The sequence below is a fragment of the Aricia agestis genome, chromosome 10 (assembly GCF_905147365.1).
Source record: "Aricia agestis chromosome 10, ilAriAges1.1, whole genome shotgun sequence".
NCBI lineage: Eukaryota > Metazoa > Arthropoda > Insecta > Lepidoptera > Lycaenidae > Aricia > Aricia agestis.
This window is the reverse complement of record NC_056415.1, coordinates 3,079,160-3,102,670: the sequence shown is the minus strand read 5'-3', so window position 1 is coordinate 3,102,670 and position 23,511 is coordinate 3,079,160. Positions and strand designations below refer to the sequence as shown.

At 29.4% G+C, this 23,511-nt stretch overlaps 2 long non-coding RNA genes across 7 annotated transcripts; both read right to left on the bottom strand.

Moving 5' to 3' along the window:
* Positions 1-400: 400 nt before the first annotated feature.
* On the bottom strand, positions 401-23,227 carry LOC121730891. 6 transcript variants are annotated; one of them, XR_006036163.1, is made up of 7 exons: positions 22,959-23,227; positions 8,164-8,356; positions 7,568-7,720; positions 6,971-7,125; positions 6,646-6,790; positions 5,005-6,288; positions 401-4,908 (listed from the first exon to the last, which is right to left on the bottom strand). It is a non-coding gene; the product is annotated as an uncharacterized LOC121730891 (long non-coding RNA). The 6 variants fall into 6 exon arrangements; XR_006036161.1 differs by having other exon boundaries at positions 401-2,279; positions 2,444-6,288; positions 22,959-23,226; XR_006036160.1 differs by having other exon boundaries at positions 401-2,988; positions 3,104-6,288; positions 22,959-23,226.
* LOC121730892 lies at positions 16,699-17,542 on the bottom strand. Its single transcript, XR_006036165.1, has 2 exons — positions 17,218-17,542; positions 16,699-17,107 (listed from the first exon to the last, which is right to left on the bottom strand). It is a non-coding gene; the product is annotated as an uncharacterized LOC121730892 (long non-coding RNA).
* Positions 23,228-23,511: the final 284 nt, after the last annotated feature.

Here is a 23,511-nt window from a genome sequence, read left to right as displayed (position 1 = left end):
AAGACGAAAAATTTTTTTCACTTTATGGGCAAGGGCCCGAGCGTCACGTGTTTCCCCATACAAAAGTGAAAAAAAATTTTGGTCTTTCAGCGCTGCTACTTTCACAGTGAACTCTCTACAAGGAACACGTACACACCCTAAAATATTATCACTTATTTTTGTTACACCCTGTATATTTATGCGAATATTGATTATTTTATTAGTCATATGGACAAACTTAACTTAAAAGATGTGAAGCTGTCCCATTTTAAAATGAGTATTGCAAACTAATAAAGCTGACACTACCTTAGTATGTACTTTAAGATTTAAAAGTACAGAAAGTAAAAAATGTCTTTCTGTAACAAAATAGTGCTTTATAATGGAACAGCTTATGAGGTACGGGAAATAAAACGACAGAGAATAAATTAAAATTTGTTTATTTGTCTTTAAAATTACAATGTAAAGTCCGCTTTGTTTGTGTTATTTAGCAGACTTATTATATCAGCCAATCGTAATCTACCACCGCTTCGGAATGTGTTCTTCTGTGGAGAAGAAGCGGCGCAAGAAACTCCACAGGTATCACTTCTTTTGAATTTGGAATTACATTTTTAAATATTTCAGAAGTATACTACACAAATACTTATATACATACATACAAGTATATCCTAATGTCATCGCCCGGGCTATATTATGTCCTATGTGGCAAAAACGCGTCCTAGAAAGAATCTGCAAGGAAATAGTTATGGTCCTGAAAAGGAAACTTTCGTTCTCGTTTTTCTTCAATCGCAATTTTGGTGTGTATTTTTGTGTATTTGTTTTCTGTATTTTTGTTTGTTTTTATTTCATTTGCTTATACATAGTTTTTATTCATAAGTTTTGATGCTTATTTTATATATTCATATATTATATCTGTATTTGTTACCTCATTCATCGAGGGTTTTCGCTATCTGTAAAATAAAATCCAAGATTTCGAAACAACGAGTCCTAGGACTCAAAAATATTCTTAAAATATAGTACCATTTAATTTTGAGAGTTACAAACCTCATCACGTACCTAATATATTTTATTACATTCCAACCATTATATTAGTCATATTTTTATTATAAAGTATGTATTTGGAAATCGCAGATTTCACTTACAAAAAGACCTTAAACTTATTTGGTTTAGCATAGTTCCTCAGCGAATTGTCATTATTTGCTTTTACCGGCTCGGATGGGTGGATCATCCTGCTACTGCTCAGGTAGAGTTTATACGATCTGTAAAATATAACTGGACAAGAATTTTGCGGAGCCCTATGGGCTCCAAGGATATATGCAAGCATTATACCACAAGCATTAAAGGGTAAAGGTTAAAATGCTACTTTACGGAGGAGCGAAGACCGGCTCTGGGCTCTGGTGCTCGAACTGTGGTTTTATTCTCGAATTCCCGGCTTAATTCTCCTTTTAACGGTGGCTTTAAATTTTGTTATCTAAACCAAATCAATACGCCATCTACCTAGTTCTGTAAAAGAAAAAAAGGGGGGCAAAGACCCCGGCATACCCTAGGAAACCAATTTAAACTACACATAGCAAAAGTTTAACTATATTAACAAACTCCGGTATCTGGGAACAATGTCGGTTAGGGAAAAATTTACATTCAGACGTTAGCGCAATGCAGAAAGTAAACATAGATACAGTGATTAAATAAGCATAATATACATACTACTTATCGCTATTACAATAAAAGTAAAGCTAGACATAACATTACAAATGATACATCTTACTCTGGAAGGCCGAGAACCGATCGAGCAGAGTTTCGGGGGTCTGCAAAAGAAAACGAACTTTTTCTTGGCCGAGGAATCTTTAGATTCCTTTATCTGAGTGCCTAATTCTAGTACTAAGTTAAACGTAACTTATCTGTTTACGTAAATGCTAGTAGTATTCTGTTACCAAATAGACATAAAAACTAACCTGACTTAAGCAGTAATCCAGATTGTAGCAGAGTTAAAACTATACATACTGCGTTACAGCTATTAACCAGGGGTTCCTAAGGAGAGTTAAATAAAAATTGTTACTTAGCAGCTGCAGACTATTGCGGTACCGAGCTGTTGGGGGGATCAAATTAGTTGTACCTGAGACTTTACTTCCGAATGCTGGAAAGGCTACCGGGCATTTTATCGGTCTGCAAAAGAAAACAAACTTTTTCGGGGGTCGAGGAATCCATGATTCCTTTTGTCGTTTGCTGGCTAATACTTTAAATATATAACGTAACTTATCTCTTTTTATAGATGCATACAGATCTGTAGATCAAATTAGTTGTACCTGACAAGTGACAACTTAGTTCCGAATGCTGGAAAACGCTAACGGGCAGGTTACGGGTCTGCAAAAGAAAACAAACTTTTTCGCGGCCGAGGAATCCTGTGATTCCTTTTTAACTGTTGCTATGGATACATATAGAGATAATAGGGATATTAAATAAGATGTACCTGACACCTTAGTTCCGAATGCTGGAAAACGCTAACGGGCAGGTTATGGGTCTGCAAAAGAAAACAAACTTTTTCGAGGCCGAGGAATCCGACGATTCCATTCCAGCTGTCGCTTACTGGCTAATACTTTTAAGCTTAATTGTTTATTTATATTGGTTTTTTGTACCTGAGACCTTAGTTAAAAATGCTGGAAAATACCGGCAGAATAGTAATGGTAGGTCTGCAAAAGAAAAAAAAACACATTTTCGGGCCGAGGTGATTCCTCGTAAGTCATCTTATACCCCTGTTAAAAGTAAGTTAGCTATAGAAGTTTTTACATCACAGTATAAAAATTTTTACATAACAGTCTTACTTCCTTACATTTGGTACTTTTGTTTAATTTTACAATATTTTCCTATTTTTTTTAACCAGCAATATTTTTCTCTTTGCCTTTTATTTTTTTAAGATCAACCAATCTCTTTATCTCGTTCATAACATCTATTTAGAGGTACAATGTAATTGAATCCCAATTGATTTTAAGCTCAATTAATTTGTTATCTCTGTGTCTGAAAAATAAAAAAAGAACAAGATTTTGGGGACTACGGAGTTTAGAAACTCCCTAGGATTTTACATGTAATAAGTTAAAAATATCTATTTTTATTATTACTTACGATTACATACCTAGTTTCAGATTTTTTACAATGTTATTTTTTACTGTGTGCGTGTGTTTTGAATGCGTGTCCCTCGTTTGTGATACAGGTTTATTTTGTTACTTTTAGGTCCAGAATATTAAATATACATAAATATATTCCATATATAAGCTGATCACCAAGTAAAACAGAAATCTCCGCACACTATTGCAATCGAGTTAAAGCTGAAAATAGGGAGTTAAAGGGCAAAGTACCTATAGCGTGTAACTTTTTATTGTTTATTCACAAATTGTTATTAACCAAACATGTCGATAGAACACTACAGATACAACAGCCTGCAAATGAACCACGTCTATTAGCACTCACTTCACGCTTCACAATACTCAACATTTCACCAACTAAAATTTTGCGCCATATTTGCCAATTTTATGATTAAACGTGCAACATAACTCACTATACCAATGCATTCTTGAACTCTTGTATTAATGCTCTCTACTCTCTCTTTGCAACTCTCCAACTCGTACTAAAGCTGTGCAATTCGTCTTCGATAGACTCTCACAAGCGATTTGACTGTACATAGGTACACGAACTGTTACGCTCTAATTCTGTATCTTTTGGCAATGGGCAGTCTAGTTCAACGTTAGCACAAAGGCGTCAATAACACGTCACAGCTCAACACAATAGCGCAATTATAAGCAGAAAATTAAAACTCCCACCGATTGACACGTCACTCGGATCTCTTAACATACACCGACTAGGGACCATGTGAGATGATTAGGTATAATATTATAGATGCAATACGTGGTGTGTAAAATAAATTATAGATGTTATTCCATAAATTAAAAATGTAAGGTCTGTCAAGCGAGGTAAAGAAACCAGCACAGCATGAGTAGAATTTGGATCAATGGTGTGAAGGGAATCTAAAAAGAAAGGTACACAATAAATCACAAAACTCTTGTGCATCACAATTACGCCGACGAATTTAAAGCTTACCGAATCGTTTCGTTTATTAGATGGAAAATTAGTATCAGCGAATGCTGCAACAGATCTACAAGACACCTAGAGGCCTCACTAGCTTCATGCCAAATTACAAATGCACTATACAAAGTTAGCCACGGTAGGTGCAGTAATGGTATTATCCCCTCATGATTGCCGTAAGTGGGTACAAATCCGCTAGTCAGAAGCTTATTCAATTTCACCTCTATTAAGCTGTGCGTTTCGGGTAAGTTCAAATTATCCAAGGAATCCGTTTTACCATCGGTTACAAATATTAGCGGTACATGCCATCGGACATCTGTATTCATGGATGATGTAGCAGCAAAACATTTTAAACATGATTCTGTATTTGCAGTAGCGTTTGCGATCGAAGCAATATTAACTATTATCCACAGTCTACGTCTAATCCAAATTTGATCCATCTAAGTCGAGACGCATGGTACTCTCTGTTGGTTCAATAAGCGATGCTAGCAAATCTATTCTCTCGGAATTCGTAATTACTTTCATAATTCATTACTGAGGCTGATATATCACATTTATGAGCAAACGCTTGTTGTGCCAATGATAATGCTATATGCAGATAGATTAAAATATAACCTGTGCTGAAAACAGACAACAAAAAAGAAACATCCTAGTCCTTCACCTAATTACACTTATATAGTATTAAAATGTGTAATCCGAGTGCCAGATTTAGTTAAAATGGATTATGTATTTACTGTAATGCAACAGGCATGCTGATCATATATTAGAGCTATTTAAATAAACAAACAGCATACCGTGGAGTGTACTCGTTATCGTCAAGCATATGTCTGAACAGCTATTTCCAGTGCGATACAATGACTAAAAATCAAATCACCAATATCTTCTAAACATATAATTAGAGGAACGAAATCACAATTTTCTAACAGAGAATTAATAAAGAAAGCGTAAACAAACCTTTCGTTTTCCGATTACCATTAACCAGTGTTATAAAAGCCCTCATGTACTTCGAAACCATGCATTTTGGGTAAACACATTCAGATAACTACTGCTTTAATAAACGGAAAACTTACTCTCAACAATCAAACAACATGTGTATCGACCAGTAGCTACGACTAGAGCCTGGTGTGTCTCGTGTGCCAATGTGTTAATCACAGTTATGTAAAAAGTGCAAATTGTGAGTTGGTATGTTTATACAGAAAATTGTTTTGGTCTTGTTTTCTCTTCCTTTTTCTTATTTCTTCTTTAATTTCTGTTGAACCTATAAATCTTTTAAAATATTTAAGTGTTATCTTAGCTTAACCAAAATAAATTGGTAGATGGTTACTTTTGAAATCGCTTTTTTCGCAGGTATCTTTAACCTTCTTCAGTAGCAATAATATTTTTGATTTCTATCGAACATTTTCTTAGTTAATATAAATTATACTGTTGGACGATTATTTTCGAATACGATTTTTGGCAATTAAGTCAATCTTTTATTCCTCTTTAATAGCAAATGTTAATCTCTTTAGAACGTTTGCTAAGTTTAAACCAATTTACATTGGCGAAAGATTGCTATATTTTCTATGAAATTATCACGTCACATTGCTCTTCTAAAAATTTTGTTTCTCCGTCTGAAGCTATTAAGACGTTTATATCTCAAACTTATTTTTCTTTAAATTGATTATTAATCCTTGCATTCAACTTCTTTTATTAAGTAATTAATTATTAAACTTTTCCTTGCCATTGATTGTTGAATTTGTATATGATTCGCTAAACAATTTTGTTTCTTCTATACGGCTAGCTTTATTTCTTGAAGTTTGTTTATATCAATCTTAATCATCAAAATATTTTACTGTTGGAAAGTAAATGTGAATTTTAATATTTATCTTCTCAAAAGTTTTGCAATTCTCTTGTATTTCTCCTTATTCTTTAATCCGATTATCAGTCGCTTTATTTTTTTAAATCAACGAATAAATTACAGCAGTAAGAGTAATTTCTACGTACAGATATTCTCCGAAGCAAATCATGATAAATTAAAGCAGCTAGGACTGGATCGGCGGGAATAAAACAGGCTCTAAATACCTTTGTTATAGAAATTCGCTTTAAAGGTTTTGTATCCTATGCTTTATGGACCCACGGCAGTGTTCGCCAAGTGTTTTAAGACATCCCGTGCTCACCACACACTATTCTCTAAAGAATTTATATATCGGATATTTAAATATCCATGCAAGTTGCAATTGATATAATTGGTCAAAATAGCTAGAAAGAAGAGAAATATTTTTAAGTGTCATTTTTCCTGCATTTTAACTATCTGGCACCTTGGTACGAGGTTATGATATAAACTAAGATAAGACTAACGACCTATACTGGTAGACAATATAATAAAGATAATAATCTTAATAGTATGCATGATAATATTAATAGTGATTTCAATGGCTTGTTTTATTATTTCCTACGAATATAGTGTCCTTACTCATTTAAATTAATAATATCCTTAATAATATATGATTAAAGTATCATTATATATTAATAAAACTTTATAATGTCGTGATGTTTTATTTTTAAAATATCAATTGAGTACATTTTAAAAATTAGGTACAAAAAATTTTAACTTACACATCTGTCGTTTTGGCAACAATTCTATGTTAAATGTCAAATCAAAACTATTTGGTTTCTGTGTGGGTGTCCGTTGTAAAAATTTTGCGAAAAATAAAAAACGCGCCTGCCTAGCCTGCCAGTTAACTCCGCCACATAAAATAATCTGAAATTTAATGGAATTGGACTTGTTAAAAACCTATTACTAATGTTAGAAAGTCTATTATTTTATCTATGAGTTTAGTAACAAATTAGGTATTTCTAATTTTACATGCAAATATAATGAAATTGATTCACGTGACTCAAAATGGACTTAATTTTTTTAATAAACTTGTTGAATTTATACCTGTACTTATAACATAAAAATCCCTATAAGAGATTTCTGATCTGTCGGTAACGCTGCAAATAAGGGACCCTGCACAAAATGCGGCCGCCTAGTCTGAACAACGCCTAAACCGCTCAACGATCGCCGCCACGTATGCTCGGGGCCTTATAGTATGTCTGTAGAGAAAAGTGGGGATAACCATATAATTAGTTTGACTTATAAATAAACCTTATTTTAATCTTAATCGTGAGATTAAAAAGATACAAATTACATATTTATGTTTAGATGAATATTATCAAAAATATACTACTCATTAACGATTAGCACCATAATATACATTTTATTATAAAACAGCCTCGGTAGAACCAAGGTTTTTGGATGGATGCTATGCATCTTTCGGTCTATCTTATTTGTATAGATTTTTAAGATAATTCCCATGCGAACGTATTCGCATTTTTGTTTGTTTGGTGTATTTCGCAATTTTTTTGTTACGTTAATATTTTTTGTAGCATATTTTGCTGTGCTATGATTGCTTAAAAGTTATTTATTACATGCACATTTTTGAGTGAATTTTGATGATTAAATTAGAAAAAAAATATATATTTTGTGATTATATACCTGATGAATAAATATAGTGAACTGTACGTTAGGTAGTTTCATTATGTATTACATTTTCTCCTTTGATCTCAAATCTCAATTTTAATGCAGCCTATATTTTTATTGCTTTCTGGTAAGCAACTTCAGTCATGTCGATGAAACAAGCAAAAACTCCTGTAAACGTTTTTAAGACAAAGAAAAATTAATTGAAGGATTTATCGGAAAAATAACATAACTAAAACTAAAACTAATACTAATTTTTGTTTTTATTTACATACAGATTTAAAAACTATTAAAGGTGTGGCAACAACCGAGCCTTCAGAATGATAGTAATGTCGACTATTGGATCTTCTTATTTATACATTTTTGTATAATTAAAGTTTTATTAAGTTTTAATTGAATGTAGAGATATTCTACTTAGTAGATTTTATTAATTTGTGAGCCTTAACGCATTAGACATTATGAATTGTATTTGTTTTAAATGCTGTCAGGTCTTCGATTTTTAAGTATAAATTGAAAGCGAATAAAAATCCGATTTTAATTTATGGAAAAACCTATAGTCAACAATGCGATACGTTTAAAAATTATAAAAATAACGCTTTTATCGTTTTTAATACCTGCGCTAACTAGAAAAATCCCTAGAGGGGATTTTCTATGTTACTGGATCATATTCCTCCGCATGAAAACGCCGACAAAATCGCTCCCCTCGTTAAAAAAACGCCGTCAAAACGCATTTCTCTGCGCAAAAAACGCTGCCTAGCTGCCCTAAGCAACGCGCGGCCGACTACCCGAGCACTCGATAACTGAATTCTGTTGAAAAACAACAACATTATTACTTTGATCGTCAACATCTGAAAGAGAGGACTTATTAGGTTCCTAATTTCTAAAACTTAAAATTATTATTCCTTAATTCTATTATTCTGTCGCTTTTGATTTTTTAAATAAAGTGTACCTATTAACAACTAATAAGAAACTTTCACGCATGTTCTTAGAACTAATATGTTAATTCTTAATTCTCTAATACTTATTACTATTAACCTATTTTATTTTTGATTTTTCCTACTGACTGTTTTTTGGAAGTTATTCATAATTATTTGCGTGGCTCAGTTCAGTTTTTATACATATTCATACGCTTAACTTAATCATTTCTTAATTTTCTAATACTTATTACTATTAACCTATTTTATTTTTTATTTTTCCTACCGTCTGTTTTTTGGTACTTATTCGTAATTATTTGCGTGATTTAGTTCAGTTTTTATACATATTCATACGCCTTACTTAATCATACTTCTTAAAACTAATAAGGGTTCCTCGCTCTTTCTTAGTTTATTTTCCTCGTCAACTTTATTTATATAATATTTATTTCTACTTATTATAGAATTTGGTAAATTTTCTTCATATATTATATTTAAAATTTCATTACTTTTAATAACACCATCGCCACCCTTTTCACGTTAAAAGATGATCTTTCCGTCAAAAAATTTTCTATCTTTACTGTATAATATCTCCACTTAAAAATTAATTGCAATATAGTACATCCTATCTACACTTTTAGTTTTATTACTTTACTTCTTGACTTTTTTTATATCTAAATTAATTTACTTGGCGTCACTTATGATAATAAAGTTACATTTTACTAATACCATTATAAAGTTACATTTTATCGTTAAATAGTTTTTTGTTTACATTGTGGTCAATAAATCAATCGAATCATTTATTGAGATTATGTGGTGTATGTAAAGATCTTACAATATTACCTTTCTCTACCACACTAGCCAAAACATTATACAAAATTGTTATTTCAGAACTTCGTCGCCGTTCAAATAAATAAAATGATGAAATAACGAAGTGGCGTAATTTGTAAGAGCTTAAACTTCTTAAATATAGGTTGTCTCGTTGACACTCACATTGCTCCTCTGTAATCCTCTTTAGGTCGTAAATTCTCAATTTAAATACAACTTAAAATTTGAATTTCCTATTTCCGTGTAGAATTATTTTTAAAGTTAAATAAGTTAACATTATTCTACGTATTGCAGATTTCGGCTTTTGTTTTTATTTTAACGAAGATTGTATCTGCCTATTACTTATTGTAATAAAAATAATTGTGCCTCAATTTGTGAAATTGACACGTTTTTATAATATTATACTGTTTTTAAACAAGCGCAATTATAATTTACATCCTCTAATTCATAATCGCGGTAACAATACCTCCTACTATAATATTATTCCCTACCTATAATCAAAGTAAATCATTTAAATAGTTCACATTTTTAGGGGCAATGTTGCCTCAATAGCATTCTTCTCTTCATCTTATATCAAAGATAAATATCATAATAGGAATCTTTCGTCCGAAATCTAGTTTCAACCATTACCTATAATTACGCTTTTTACTTCAATCCTATACTTCTATGGAAAAGTTATATTATTATCAGTGCGAGCGAAGCGAACCCTAGTATATCCCAGAACTTGTACATTTTGTGGATCACTTTACGGAAAAACTATCACGCCTATTGATTTGTACTTCAATGTAGGTAGTAATATTTATTTATATCTAGTGTGTTATCAGTCACTCAAGGTGTGACGACACGAGCCCTCACAAAACACGGCTTAGCTGGTGGTAAGTAAAGTTCTAAGGCTCTACCTATTATCGTAGTCTTTAATTCACATTCTACTGCTTTAATGTAACAGACGAGTTTACCCATCTCCTGTTTTATATTTTTGAAAATATTAATTGTTACTATCTATTTATCTATTTTACAGTCAACAACTCCTTACTAAAATATTTAAATCTACTATTTTGAAATATAGTATTGTATTCTACCTAAATTACAGTTTTATAGCTAAGACGATAATTCTATCTCTAACAATATTTGCCTTTGGATTTTTTTACTGAGATGATCTTTTTTTTTTTTCGGCCCCTATTATGGGACCTCTTGTTCCCGCTTCCGAAGGGAAAAGACAATTTTTTACATGGTTCGTTTCATCCAGCCACTTTTTTACAAGTTTTTGTTCTTACAATTTGGCATTTTTGCAATATTCTAATAATTCTTATCTAATATAATATATTTTTTATATTTCTATTTATAATCTACTATAATATCTTTTACTTATTTTTGTTACATTATTGCCTTTCTTAAAGTGAACTTCTTACTATCATTATCTCAGATACATATATCTTTGTTTTATCGTTTCTTATTCCTCATTATATACAATTTATTAATGCATTTTTACTATATTGTATTTTGTTTTTCAATGTCATTTTTACAGTTTTTACATCTATTTTACATTCGTTTCTATAACGTATTAAATTATCATTCCCTTTGCGCAGCGCGGCATATCCGGTGCGACTGAGATGATCGTTGCCATCTACTATAGACTACATTTTCAAATTTCACCTCAATATAACAGTATTTACTACTACACTATTTACTAGTAGGTTTCCAATTTGCAAAAAAAAACGATTTTTTTACTTATTCTGTTCTGTTTATTATATTTAGCTATTGTCTTCGCATTTCTTTAAGCAGAGACGATTTTACCATCTACATTCTGAACATGTGTCTTATAACTTATATCTGGACACTTTATTTATACCAATTTACGAGAAAATCTACAATTTTTTAACTAACGACTATAAAAATTATTAAATTAAATATTTTAACTAAACCGCAGTTCTATATCTGAAACGATTTTACCCATCTATTACCTACTACTCTCTCAAAATTCGTGATTGCAGGTAAATCTAAAATTTTAAAGTCAGTACATTTTGTATGTAATCTAAATTGCAGTTCTATATAATACAATTATTAGTCTTTAGGTTTTTTATCTACATTCTAAAAAATCGTATTAACTATTTTTAAGTGACGTCTATTCCCGGACTTACGAGTTACGAGTTAATCTACAATGTTTGAACTATCTTAAAGTCTCTAACACATTTTAAATATATTTTCATTTTGATTTCAATAAATGTGACAATTGTACCTATCTTTAACAATGCTCTATGATTTTTTTAAACAGCGACGATACTACCTACATTCTCTAAATTTGTATTTACCTACTTTAACCATTTCTTAACTGACATCTGTTGTATAGTTACAATTTGATCTAAAATTTTGAAGCAATTGAGTTATTACTAGTAGTAGTCATTAGCTGAATTAATCCTACCAATCTTTTTTAAATATACTAAAAACAAAAAAAAATTACCATCTAATAGTATTTTACTTTCATAGCAGTATTAGATCTGTCACTATTCCGCCTATCTATAAAAATAAGAGTGGGTTTTTGAAAACAGAGATGTAGATAAAAACTTTCACTTCAAATCTGCAATTTTGATGCTATCTATGCAGTTCTGTAGTTGAGACATACATATTGTTTTGCAATTGTCTAAGCAGAGATGTTTATATGTATATTTTCAATAATCTTTTTAAACTTTGATAAGTTTTAGTGACCTCAGTAGTATTGTCCTATTTAATAGAAATGTCCAATAATAATAATCTTTAAAGTATCACCACCTACATACTGTGTTAAATTTAAGTATCCTTATAAATCTATTTTTTGTTGACAAGGTATTCTTCCATGTAATAGCTATAATATGTATCTTATTTAAAGCGCAACCTATATATTTATATCATATTATTACCTATATATCATAATATTACCTCTATATGCCTATGTTATTTTATTCTTTGCATTTTAACTTAACTTATAAGTATGTTTTTTTAGAAATAAACTTAAATTATTGATCTATCCGTATTTCACTTGAAAATTTTGATAGTTGTTTGTTGAAAGGACTAGTAATTAAATGTATTTCTACTCTTTTATGATAAAGATTTATGTTCTTTCTTACAATTTCATAACATATACTTTAACAACGCAATTTGCTTAGTCAGCAGTTTTACACCTCTTATGTAATCTAACCTTTATTACCCTGTTAAGTTTACTTAAAAAACGTTACATGCGACAATTTTATAAAAGTCTATCATTATAATTAAAGCTTTAACCTTTTTATATAGGCTTTTGTACATTTCGATTTAACATAATATTCTGTATAGTTGATATGTATATTAGTGATCGAAGACTATCACCCACAAATCAAATCGTATTTTTAGCTTTCTTTTGTCTTAATCGTTTAATTATTCTAGGTTCCTATGACCATGGTGAGATAATATTATATATTTATTTTGTTTTTTTGTCTATATTTTGTTAGATGTGTATGTTAGATGTGCCTACATTCTTAACTCAAGCATTTTATGGTGTGCATGGTACACGTATTTTCGTCTTTTATGCATTTGAATTAAAGAGTTGAATTAACAGTTTAATAAACGAGTCTTAGTCAGAGCTGAAGAGAACGTTCTATGTACAAAAATATTACCCTCAACATTTTAACGAATTCTGTGGTTTGACCTCCGCAATTTCATAACAAAACTTATATAGGTACTAATTCTATATGCTTATCTCACGTTTCTCGGTGGGAGATCTTATCGCCTTTATAAATGAGCCCTAACAGTCTACACAGGCATGTTTAAGTATCCTAACGTTGTATCAGAATCGTAAAGCTATTATTTTGATGGTCCCCAGAAAGGTATTTTTAACCGACTTCCAAAAAGGGGGAGGTTATATGTTCGGCTGTGGATATTTTTTTTTATTATTATTATTTTTTATTTATATACCAATTATTATAATCTACAATTTTCTTACTATTTATTTCCTAACTATTTAACATCCAAATGGTTTATTTCTTTCAAAAATAAAATACTCGCTCATTTTTAAATGATTCTTTCTAATTTCATTTCAATGGCCTATAATAATATTCAGTTCACGCTTGTTGAATAGCTTTACATAAAATCACTATCGTATTCATTTAATTTGTTGTCCTCAATAATTTACATCATTTCAATTATTGAAAATCTTATCCTAATTTTTATTTCTAGGCATACAACTGATATTTATTATTTTTCATCTTACATACACTACAGAAAGGTATTTTCATGAACTAATAATAATTATTATCATTTTAAACTACCATTCGTCCTTACTATTAAACGTCCTCATATTAAATTTGGTTTATCTTTCTGTATAAAGCAATACTTGCTCATTTTTCAAATGATTTTTGATGTAACTTTAAATGTTATTTCAATGGCTTATAATAATAATAATTTCACGTTTGTGGAAAATTGGAAATACTTTAAACAATCGTTCTCCATTTATTCAAAATATTACTGTTCAATAAACGTTTAAATTTCTATTCCAAGTATTTGTTATTGTATCACTGGTACTTTATATTCTAAAACTTCGTTTCTGTACCATAATAGTTCTATAATTATTATACAATATAATATATGTTTCAACACTTCAAATAAAGATTTATTCACTTTTGAAATATTCAAGTAAATTCTGTTTTACAACAATGTACATATTTTTAATTAACAGCTACTCAAGATTTATTTTTGTTATTATGTGTCGTTTGCCTATGCAATACTACGATAAATTTATTTCTGTGATTATCTACCTTGTCTTTATTTTCATTTACAACATTCCTTCCTCAAGTCTACCTAGGTATTAACTGCAATAATTTTGTTGTAGATTTTTTTTTATTATCATTACATCTATCTCTGATTCATTTTTAATTCTCTATAGTAACCACAACGCAAAATAATATAGTGCATTGGGGCAATATCGTAAAGTTTTTGGAAGAGTGAGTATATTGTGTCATTGTTTCAAGTTTAGAAGACGAATTTGTATATATTGTTACCTATGACTGTAACATTTTAGTTATAATAAACATATTTCCATGTGAATTGTATATTTTTTAGTTCAAAAGTATTCACGGATTCTGATATAACTACCCCTTTAAAATATAACCCTATTTCTACTTTTCATGGGTAATTTCGAATACTCAAGGGGTAATTTCGAATATCAGCCGAAACACGACCTAATGTAATAATACATTTAAGGCACATATTTATTTTTATTCTATTTTACCCCATACAAAAACATTGTCCATACAAGCCATAGAAGACACCAAACTAAGTTTTGTACCGAAAAATTTTCGAAATTACCCCATCGGGGATGCAGATGTCCTCAACATTTGGAGCAAAGAAATAAATAGAATAAGAACAATAAAAAAGCCAACGAAAGTGGTAGCTAACAGAGATAGAACTATTAACCTATCAATATACAGAAAATCAGCTGGTTAGGGGTGCGTTTTAGGGTTCCGTAGTCAACTAAGTTTTGTTGATTAGTGAACTAAAACGACTAAAACGGTCCCCAAATAAGCTGTTTTTTTGTATAATGATAGGTTATTATAGTTATATAATTCAAGAGTAACCTTGTCCTACAAATAGAACAATCCACATTTTAGGACCATCAAATCGGAATATTATATTATGTTGCGCACCCCTGCAAAAGACTATGAAAAAATTTTTGGGGAAATTTCGTTAACAAATTTACCCCACTGGGGTTATTTCGAATGTTTATTAAAAATCATAGCTAGAGCAACATAACCTATTCTTAGGAAAGCAAAAAACGTCAAAGCTTCTTTAAAACAAACAAAATATTACGTAACTTACCTAATTTCTGTGTAAAACAATACGGGGTAATTTCAATAATTTCGATAATTCCAAAAAAATCATAAAATTGCACTTGGCGCGAAAAAATGAACTTAGCGCACATACACTGCCGGCTGACGGCTCGAGGGAAAGGAAGTGGGGGAGGTGATTAAATTGGCGTCTCGGTTAATGTAGCCAGAGCTCAAAATTACTTTCTGTTTGGTAATTATTTGCCATTTTCGGAATATCCCCATTTTTTTTTTCTTCCGAAGTTACCCCAATGCACCTTACTATATTGTAGTTTGTAGTCTAATTAATTAATAATAAATTGAGTGATTCTATTCGTATATTAAAATTATAAATTCGTTTATTCATCCATTTGTTTGCAATACTTGCTCATTTTTCAAATGATTTTTGATGTAACTTTAAATGTTATTTCAATGGCTTATAATAATAATAATTTTACGTTTGTGGAAAATTGGAAATACTTTAAACAATCGTTCTCCATTTATTCAAAATATTACTGTTCAATAAACGTTTAAATTTCTATTCCAAGTATTTGTTATTGTATCACTGGTACTTTATATTCTAAAACTTAGTTTCTGTACCATAATAGTTCTATAATTATTATACATAATATATGTTTCAACACTTCAATCAAATAAAGATTTATTCACTTTTGAAATATTCAAGTAAATTCTGTTTTACAACAATGTACATATTTTTAATTAACAGCTACTCAAGATTTATTTTTGTTATTATGTGTCGTTTGCCTATGCAATACTACGATAAATTTATTTCTGTGATTATCTACCTTGTCTTTATTTTCATTTACAACATTCCTTCCTCAAGTCTACCTAGGTATTAACTGCAATAATTTTGTTGTAGATTTTTTTTTATTATCATTACATCTATCTCTGATTCATTTTTAATTCTCTATAGTAACCACAACGCAAAATAATACTATATTGTAGTTTGTAGTCTAATTAATTAATAATAAATTGAGTGATTCTATTCGTATATTAAAATTATAAATTCGTTTATTCGTCCATTTGGATTTTAGAACATGTCATTACTTACAATCGTGTCAATAGTCTTATCTACATGGTATTTTATTTATTCTCCAATCTTTAATACATATTATATTGAGATTGTTATATTGAGAGCTGATATAGTATACTTTATGCTCTGTTTTCTGTTCTCATCAAAAGAAAACTATTAGAAAATTAAATTTTCTTATATTATACCTATGTTCCATTTAAGAGGAATAAGCATTAACCATTTTTGTACTCTAGAATATGCTACAGTGGGTTTTCAAAAAAATGGATTTCACTGTCGTAAACCTTATGTTATAAAGAACAAAACCGCATTATTAACTCAAAACCCGATTTTATGTGGGATGAAACACCAATTCTTAACAGCAGCCATCTATGGAATTACCATTCCGATTTCAGTAATTATTTTTTTGTTGTACCGGGTATTATATATAAAATAGAATAGTGCAAGTTTCATCAAAATCGGTTCATTAGTTTTGGAGATAGGAAATTTTAATTCTCAATTATTGTACAATTTTGAAGTCGGTTTTATCTTTTTAAAATACATTAGTAGTTAGCACCTTTTAAAGCACCCATGAGATATTTTATGAACAGGTTATTAACTTTTTTCAGACCTTTCTTTATATATTTAGTTGTTGAATTTATGACCTCGTGTTTCAGATCTTGAACGTCAATAGGGTAAAATTAGGTTAGAGTGACAACCTGATTGTTCTCTCTGTTTTAGAATTACTATAGCTAAGCAGCTTGCATAGATCGTCGTGTGTTGAAATAGTTTCGTTTAACTATTAAAAAAAAATATTTAACACTGTACAGATTTTAAATGCAAATATCGTTGGGTTTTATTGATAATGCTAAAAAAAAGGAATTCTCGTATCATTTTTACAGCTGTGTCGTTTCTGGATCTTTTTTCATATTTTCTACCATATTGCACATTTTAGTCTTTATTTTTTTCCATTTATTTTCTTATATATAATAATAATAATAATAATAATCATTTTATTTTCAGATTAACATCCATAGAATTTTTTTTTTAAGTCATTACGTTACCAAACATTATATATATATATATAACATATATATAAGAAGCAAGCACTTAACAGCTGTGAAGTCAGATCATAAGTATTATTAAAATAATTTTGTGACGCCCTAATTTGTAAATGACTTTTTTATTCCTGTAGGATATATTTTAATTATTGTTATAATACGTTATAACTGTCACAAAATCAAAAACATTGTTAATAATTACTAATCTCTTAAATTTTAAGGGTGCATATATATTAAGTACTTTTTTTCATCGATTTTTAATAAATGATTCCCTAATTAAGATTTTACATTTTCGTTATTTTATTATCGTTCTGTTACCTATATACTTAAAAGTATCTGCTTGTAAGTTACTGATTTTATGTATTGAGATTCATTCGGGTTGTCATCAATGTAACTTTTTCATTGCGCAATGTATTTTAATAAGCTCAAAAAATTATACAATAATCGACATATTAAACATATCAATATTTTTATGTATGTAAACATAATACCTACAAGTGTCAACTCAGTATTTTTAAAGCATACGTGACTCCAATCATGACGATTTGCGCATTGCAAATAGTTTCATCATATATTTTAAATCCGTGTGTTCATATAATTATAAATTTTAGCTGTAAGTAACGTAAGGGGCATTAGGTTTTATACTTTACATTTACTACACCTACGCAATCTTCCTGCATATTTTTACTTTATAAATAAATTAAGATATATTTGGAGAATTTTCACGAATTTTTTAATCCTTAAACAATAATTTCATTGTTTTTAAACAGTCTCTCTTTCGTTTTAATTTCTAGACATACAACTTAATGATTAAGTATACTTTATTTTACATACACTAACAGACAGGACAGACACAACTTGACAAGTCCTAAACTAACTGTCCTTACTATTTAATCCTAATGTTTTATTTCTTTCATAAAAAAACTACTTGCTCATTTTCCGAAATATGATTCTTAAAAATAATTTTACTTTTAAACGCTTACAATAATATTATTTTCACGCTTGTTGAATAGCTTTACATAAAACCACACATTCTGCATTCATTTAATTTGTGGTCCTCACAATAATGATTTATTACTTAGATCTCATCCTAATTTTAATTTCTACATATACAACTCTTAATTATTATTCTTCATTTTACATACACTAGGTACTTTCATATAAGTCCCAATAATAATTATTATCATTTTAATCTACGATTCGTCCTTACTATTAACCATCCTCATAGTTTTTTTCTTTCGTTAAAAACAATACTTGCTCATCTTTCAAATGATTTTAAGTGACTTTTAATATTATGTCAATGCCTTATTATAATAATAATTTCATGTTTGTGAAATTGCTTTTTCTAAATACACAATCGTTCTCCATTTACTCAAAATTTTACTGTTTAATAAACTCATGAATTATTGTTTTCTATTCCAATAATATTTGTTATTGCGTCACTGTGACTTTAAGTTCTTAACATAGAATAATATGTGTGTAATTTTTCTGCTGTCATCTTTCTGCATAATAAGATCTAGAAGAAACTGTATCATTATAGTTGTACATGTTTCAATCAAATAAAAATGTATTCACCTAAAATATTCAAGAAAATACAGTTTTACAACAATGTATTTCTAATTCAGCTACTCAAGATTTCTTTTTATTCTTATTCTGTAATCAACAAAACTTGGTTAACTACGGAACCCTAAAACGGAACTCTAACCAGATTTTTTTGTATATTGATAGATTAATAATTATATTAAGTATGTATATTTTAAGAGTAATATTATCCTACAAATAGAACAATCCATAATTTAGGACCATCAAATCAAACTAAGTATGAAATCCTTTCTATCTCTGTTAGCTACCACTTTCAAGATTTTTTGCAGATAAAAATGTTGTTCGTCTTATCAAAATGAAGCTACTCACAAAAAATTAATTGATGGTAATAAAAAAAAATGTGTTCAACCTGACTATATTATGCAATATTACGAAAAAAATATTTCTGTCAGTATCTACCTCATCTTTATTTTCATTGACAAAATTAATTCCTCAAGTCGACCTATTAACTGCAATGCTTTTGTAGTAGAATCTCTTTAAATATCATTTCATCTTATTCATTCATTCATTATTATATTTGTTTCTCTTTAATCTTTAACAATTCTTCTACGTAGTAGGTATCTGATTAATCTTCTTCTTCTTCTTCTTCTTTTAAATAAAAATAGATTTTCAAATGTGTTAGTCGCGCTAAAACTCGAAAACGGCTGAACAGATTGGGCTGATTTTAGTCTTAAAATATTCGTAGAAGTCCAGGGAAGGTTTTAAAGTAACACTAAGTTCACCGGGACAGCTAGTGATTAATAAATTAAGTGATCATATCATTACTTCAAATAGTGTCAATAGTATTTTAGCTACATGGGTATTTTATTTATTATCCAATCTGTAATATTAGTTTTTCGATCATCATATTAAGAGATGAATCTAATGTAACAGTTTACTTTCATCCTCTGTTTTCTGTTCTCTTCGAAAGAAAATTCTATTAGAAAATTAAATATTCTTCTTTTATACATAATATGTTCCGTTTTCTATATCTTTCTATGATATTTTATTTGACTTCGTAAGTAAGTACTAAGTTGTAATTTTTTTCTTCTAATACCTTTCAAAGCATTGCTTAAGAGTTATAAATGTGTAACTTATTTCATTACAGGCCTTTCTTTATACTTACATATTTGTTGTTGAATTTATAGCCTCGTGTTTTAGATCTCGACAATATAACTTAGAATTATTAGAGTACAAATCTAGTAGTTTTAGATCTACCATAACATTTAAACTACCATTAATTCTTATATAATAATATATCGTCGTGGGTTGAAATAGTTTCGTTTAAACCATTTAGAAAATGTGTAGTCCTATTTTTATTTCAAACTCATATCATTGGGTTTAATTAATAATGTAATAATTTGGTCTCTGATGTTTTTTTTACTTCTAACAGATTTTACTAAAATTGTCTTGTATCATCTTTACAGCTGTGTTGGTTTCTAAAAATCTTTCTCATATTTTCTAACATATTGTACATTTGTCTTTGTAAATTTTTTCTAATAAGTATCAATCACTTAACTGTGAAGTCAGATCATAATTATGCAGACCCCATGTCTAATTATTTTCTTTTAAAATAATTTTGTTACGCTCTAATTTGTAATTTACATATTTTTTCTGCTATAGTACTTATATAATTTTAATTATTGTTATTATATGACATTTCACAAAATCAAAACATGTACATATTCTTTACTTTCTGTTCATCGATTTTTTTTATTAAAGAATCGCTCTAAATATTCCTGTTTGAAATTTTCGTTGTATTATTATCTTTCTTTTACCTATACATATGTTAAAAATAGTATCTGCTTGTAGGTTACTCAACAATATATTGACAAAGCCTAGATTCTTAGATGTATTTCTTGTGATCCTTTCATTGCGCAATATTTTTTAATAAGCTCAAAAAATTAACTAAGCTTAAAGTAACTTTTAATGGTACCATACCTAAGATTACATATCAAATACTATTTATGTAAACCAAATACCTAAAAATATTAGCAACACTTTTTTTAACATATCGTCAGTCAAATCATGACGATTTGTGCATTGCAAAAAGTTGCATCGTATTGAAATGCGTGAATTAAAATAATCATTATAAATAATAATTGTATTTAAATATAATTTAGACTCCAATTTTACATTTTATGTAGAAACCTTAGGAGCATTTGTTTTATACTTTACATTTGCTACACCTTAGATTTATAGATTAAGATCATGACATTTCCTAGCTACATTTTGTTTATTTAGAGAATTTGTACTAATCATTAAATTAACAACAATTAACAGTCTCAATTTTTTTATTTTCACAAACTTCAGAAACTTTATTTGTAATCAAGTTTAAATTATTATTAAATAAAAAAACATTGACAAATACAACGTATTCCTTGTTCAGGCATTTGCAAAAGCAGCTGCATAACTATTATTGTTTATTAATGATTTAAGTAAATAGTTCATAATCTTATTACTATTTATCAAACTATTAGAAGACGTACTTTGTTTTTGTTTACATTCAATTGGTATCTTTGTTTTGTTTTTACTTGCACAGTTTATGTTAACTTATTCTGTAATGACTAATTAGTACTAAGTCCAAGCAATGCTTGTTTCAATGTTTATTCCTGACATCATCGTTCGTTTAGACAATTACTAATGCAATGACGACATTCTTTAAAATCCATGTATGTAGGTACCTACTCATGTCTATTTTTGATTATATTATATTGTCAGTTTTCACATTAGTATTTCTGAATCACATTTAAGATTAAATCCCTGACATTTCAATTTTTAGTTTATCTTGAGAACTGGATATTAAACAGCGGAGTTATTTGGTCTTTACTTCTTTTCAGTCTTAAACATAAATATAAAAGTAATCTTAGTTATCTTTGTAATCTTCCCTTTTTGGATTTTTGATGGAGACTTATTTTATGTTACCTTTATAATTATCAGAACCTATGTAATTATTTCTTCTCAGCGTATTTTCATTTTATTTTTATAACCATGTCTTTTTCTCTTCTCATAATTTTCCTTTTTGACATTCGGAAACTTTCTGACTATTGTTTATTTATTTTATTATAATAAGTAATCTATGTTTCAGAAACTTAATGTTTGTTTAAATGTTTTAATTTGCGTCTTACTTATAAAATCGTAACAAAATCGATGTGATGTTCAATTTTATTAGCACATGCTTGTTACTGTTGTTTAGCACGTTACAATATGGTGACGCACTTAGCACACAGCTACTTGAGTTGTAGGTAGCCATCTTGAAAAACAAAAATAACACTTGCGACGTTGCATGGGGTACAAATAACAATTAGCCTCTCTTTTTACTCTTGGATAACTGTTTCAAAATTACTTTTCTTCTTTTTACATACGTCGAAATACAGGTAGTTAGTTGTTCCAATATGTGCCTATTTGTGCAAATAATTTTGCTTGCTTCATGATTCTTATTGCTATCTTATCTTATTGATCTTAATTAATTACAGATACATGGTATTTTATATATGTATCATAATTTAGCTCCTATGTTAGACATCGGTTGACTATTTGTTCACTTTTAAGCTATTTTTGATATCATTCGAAATGCCGGCAGCTGTTGTTCAGCTCAAACAATATCTATTATCAATACGTACTTAGTACACAGCTGCTCAAACAGCTGTGAGCCGCCATCTTGAAAACATAAAAATAATGTTTGCTGCGTACGGTACCTGATGCCGGGGTACGAAGTACCATTATGGACATTCCAATTAATACATCGAAATTATAATATAATTAGTCAATACATTATTTTCTTCTTTGGCCTAATTAAGCCAAAAGTTTCTTATTGCGTCTTAAAAAATTTACTGTTACAACATTTTTATTTTAAAAATTAATCCTTGTTTTTGGTATAGTTTTTTTAGATGACTTTTTGTATAACGTTAAGCTATTTTAAATACTTACCTACTATTTAAAATAGCGTTAGATGTTTTTAATACAAACTACGTAGCTACTTAGCACGCAGCTGCTCTAACAGTTCTGCGCCGCCATTTTGTAAAAAATAAAAATATGCCGCGTACCGTGGGGTACAATTTACAAAATATAAAAGCTAGTCGTACACGAATCTGATTTTGATAGAATTTAGAATTCCGAAACCGATACAAAGTTTTTAAAAAAGGAATTAGACTAGAAAATTATAATAAATATAAACGTAATACCCACCTCACATAGCTATCCGAATTCTTTGTTTTTCTCCGTATCTACACTCTTTGACCTTAACCGGGCGATGACTGCGTCATGATTATTTTCGGGAGCCACATTTTTCCAAAATACGATCGTTATTCGTTATGCAATATTACGAATCTTTTTTGTTTGTCCTTCTTTCCTAATTTTACCATTTAAATTATCTCCTTTGTTCTATTTTTTTGTATTCTGTAGTTATTATACGTCCGCTCCCTAGTCTATCTTATACCGAAATGCGGCGCAGAGGAGGGCTCCGGGGCTTTTATAGATGTGACGACACCGAAATCAATATACTATACTGCCAAGTTGAAGAGGTATGCGCGGTTACGATGCACATCGTATATTGGAGTGATTTTCCATTTCGTTGTATAAACGTTCTAGAATGTTCTTTGTATGCAGTAGAGCGAGACGACGCGACGCATAGGTGAGTCAGAAATAGGATTCTGGAATATTCCACGTAGTTATAGTCAAGGAGGTAACTATAATTTTTTTTTTTTATTAAGGAGTCATTATTAATTATAACATTATGATT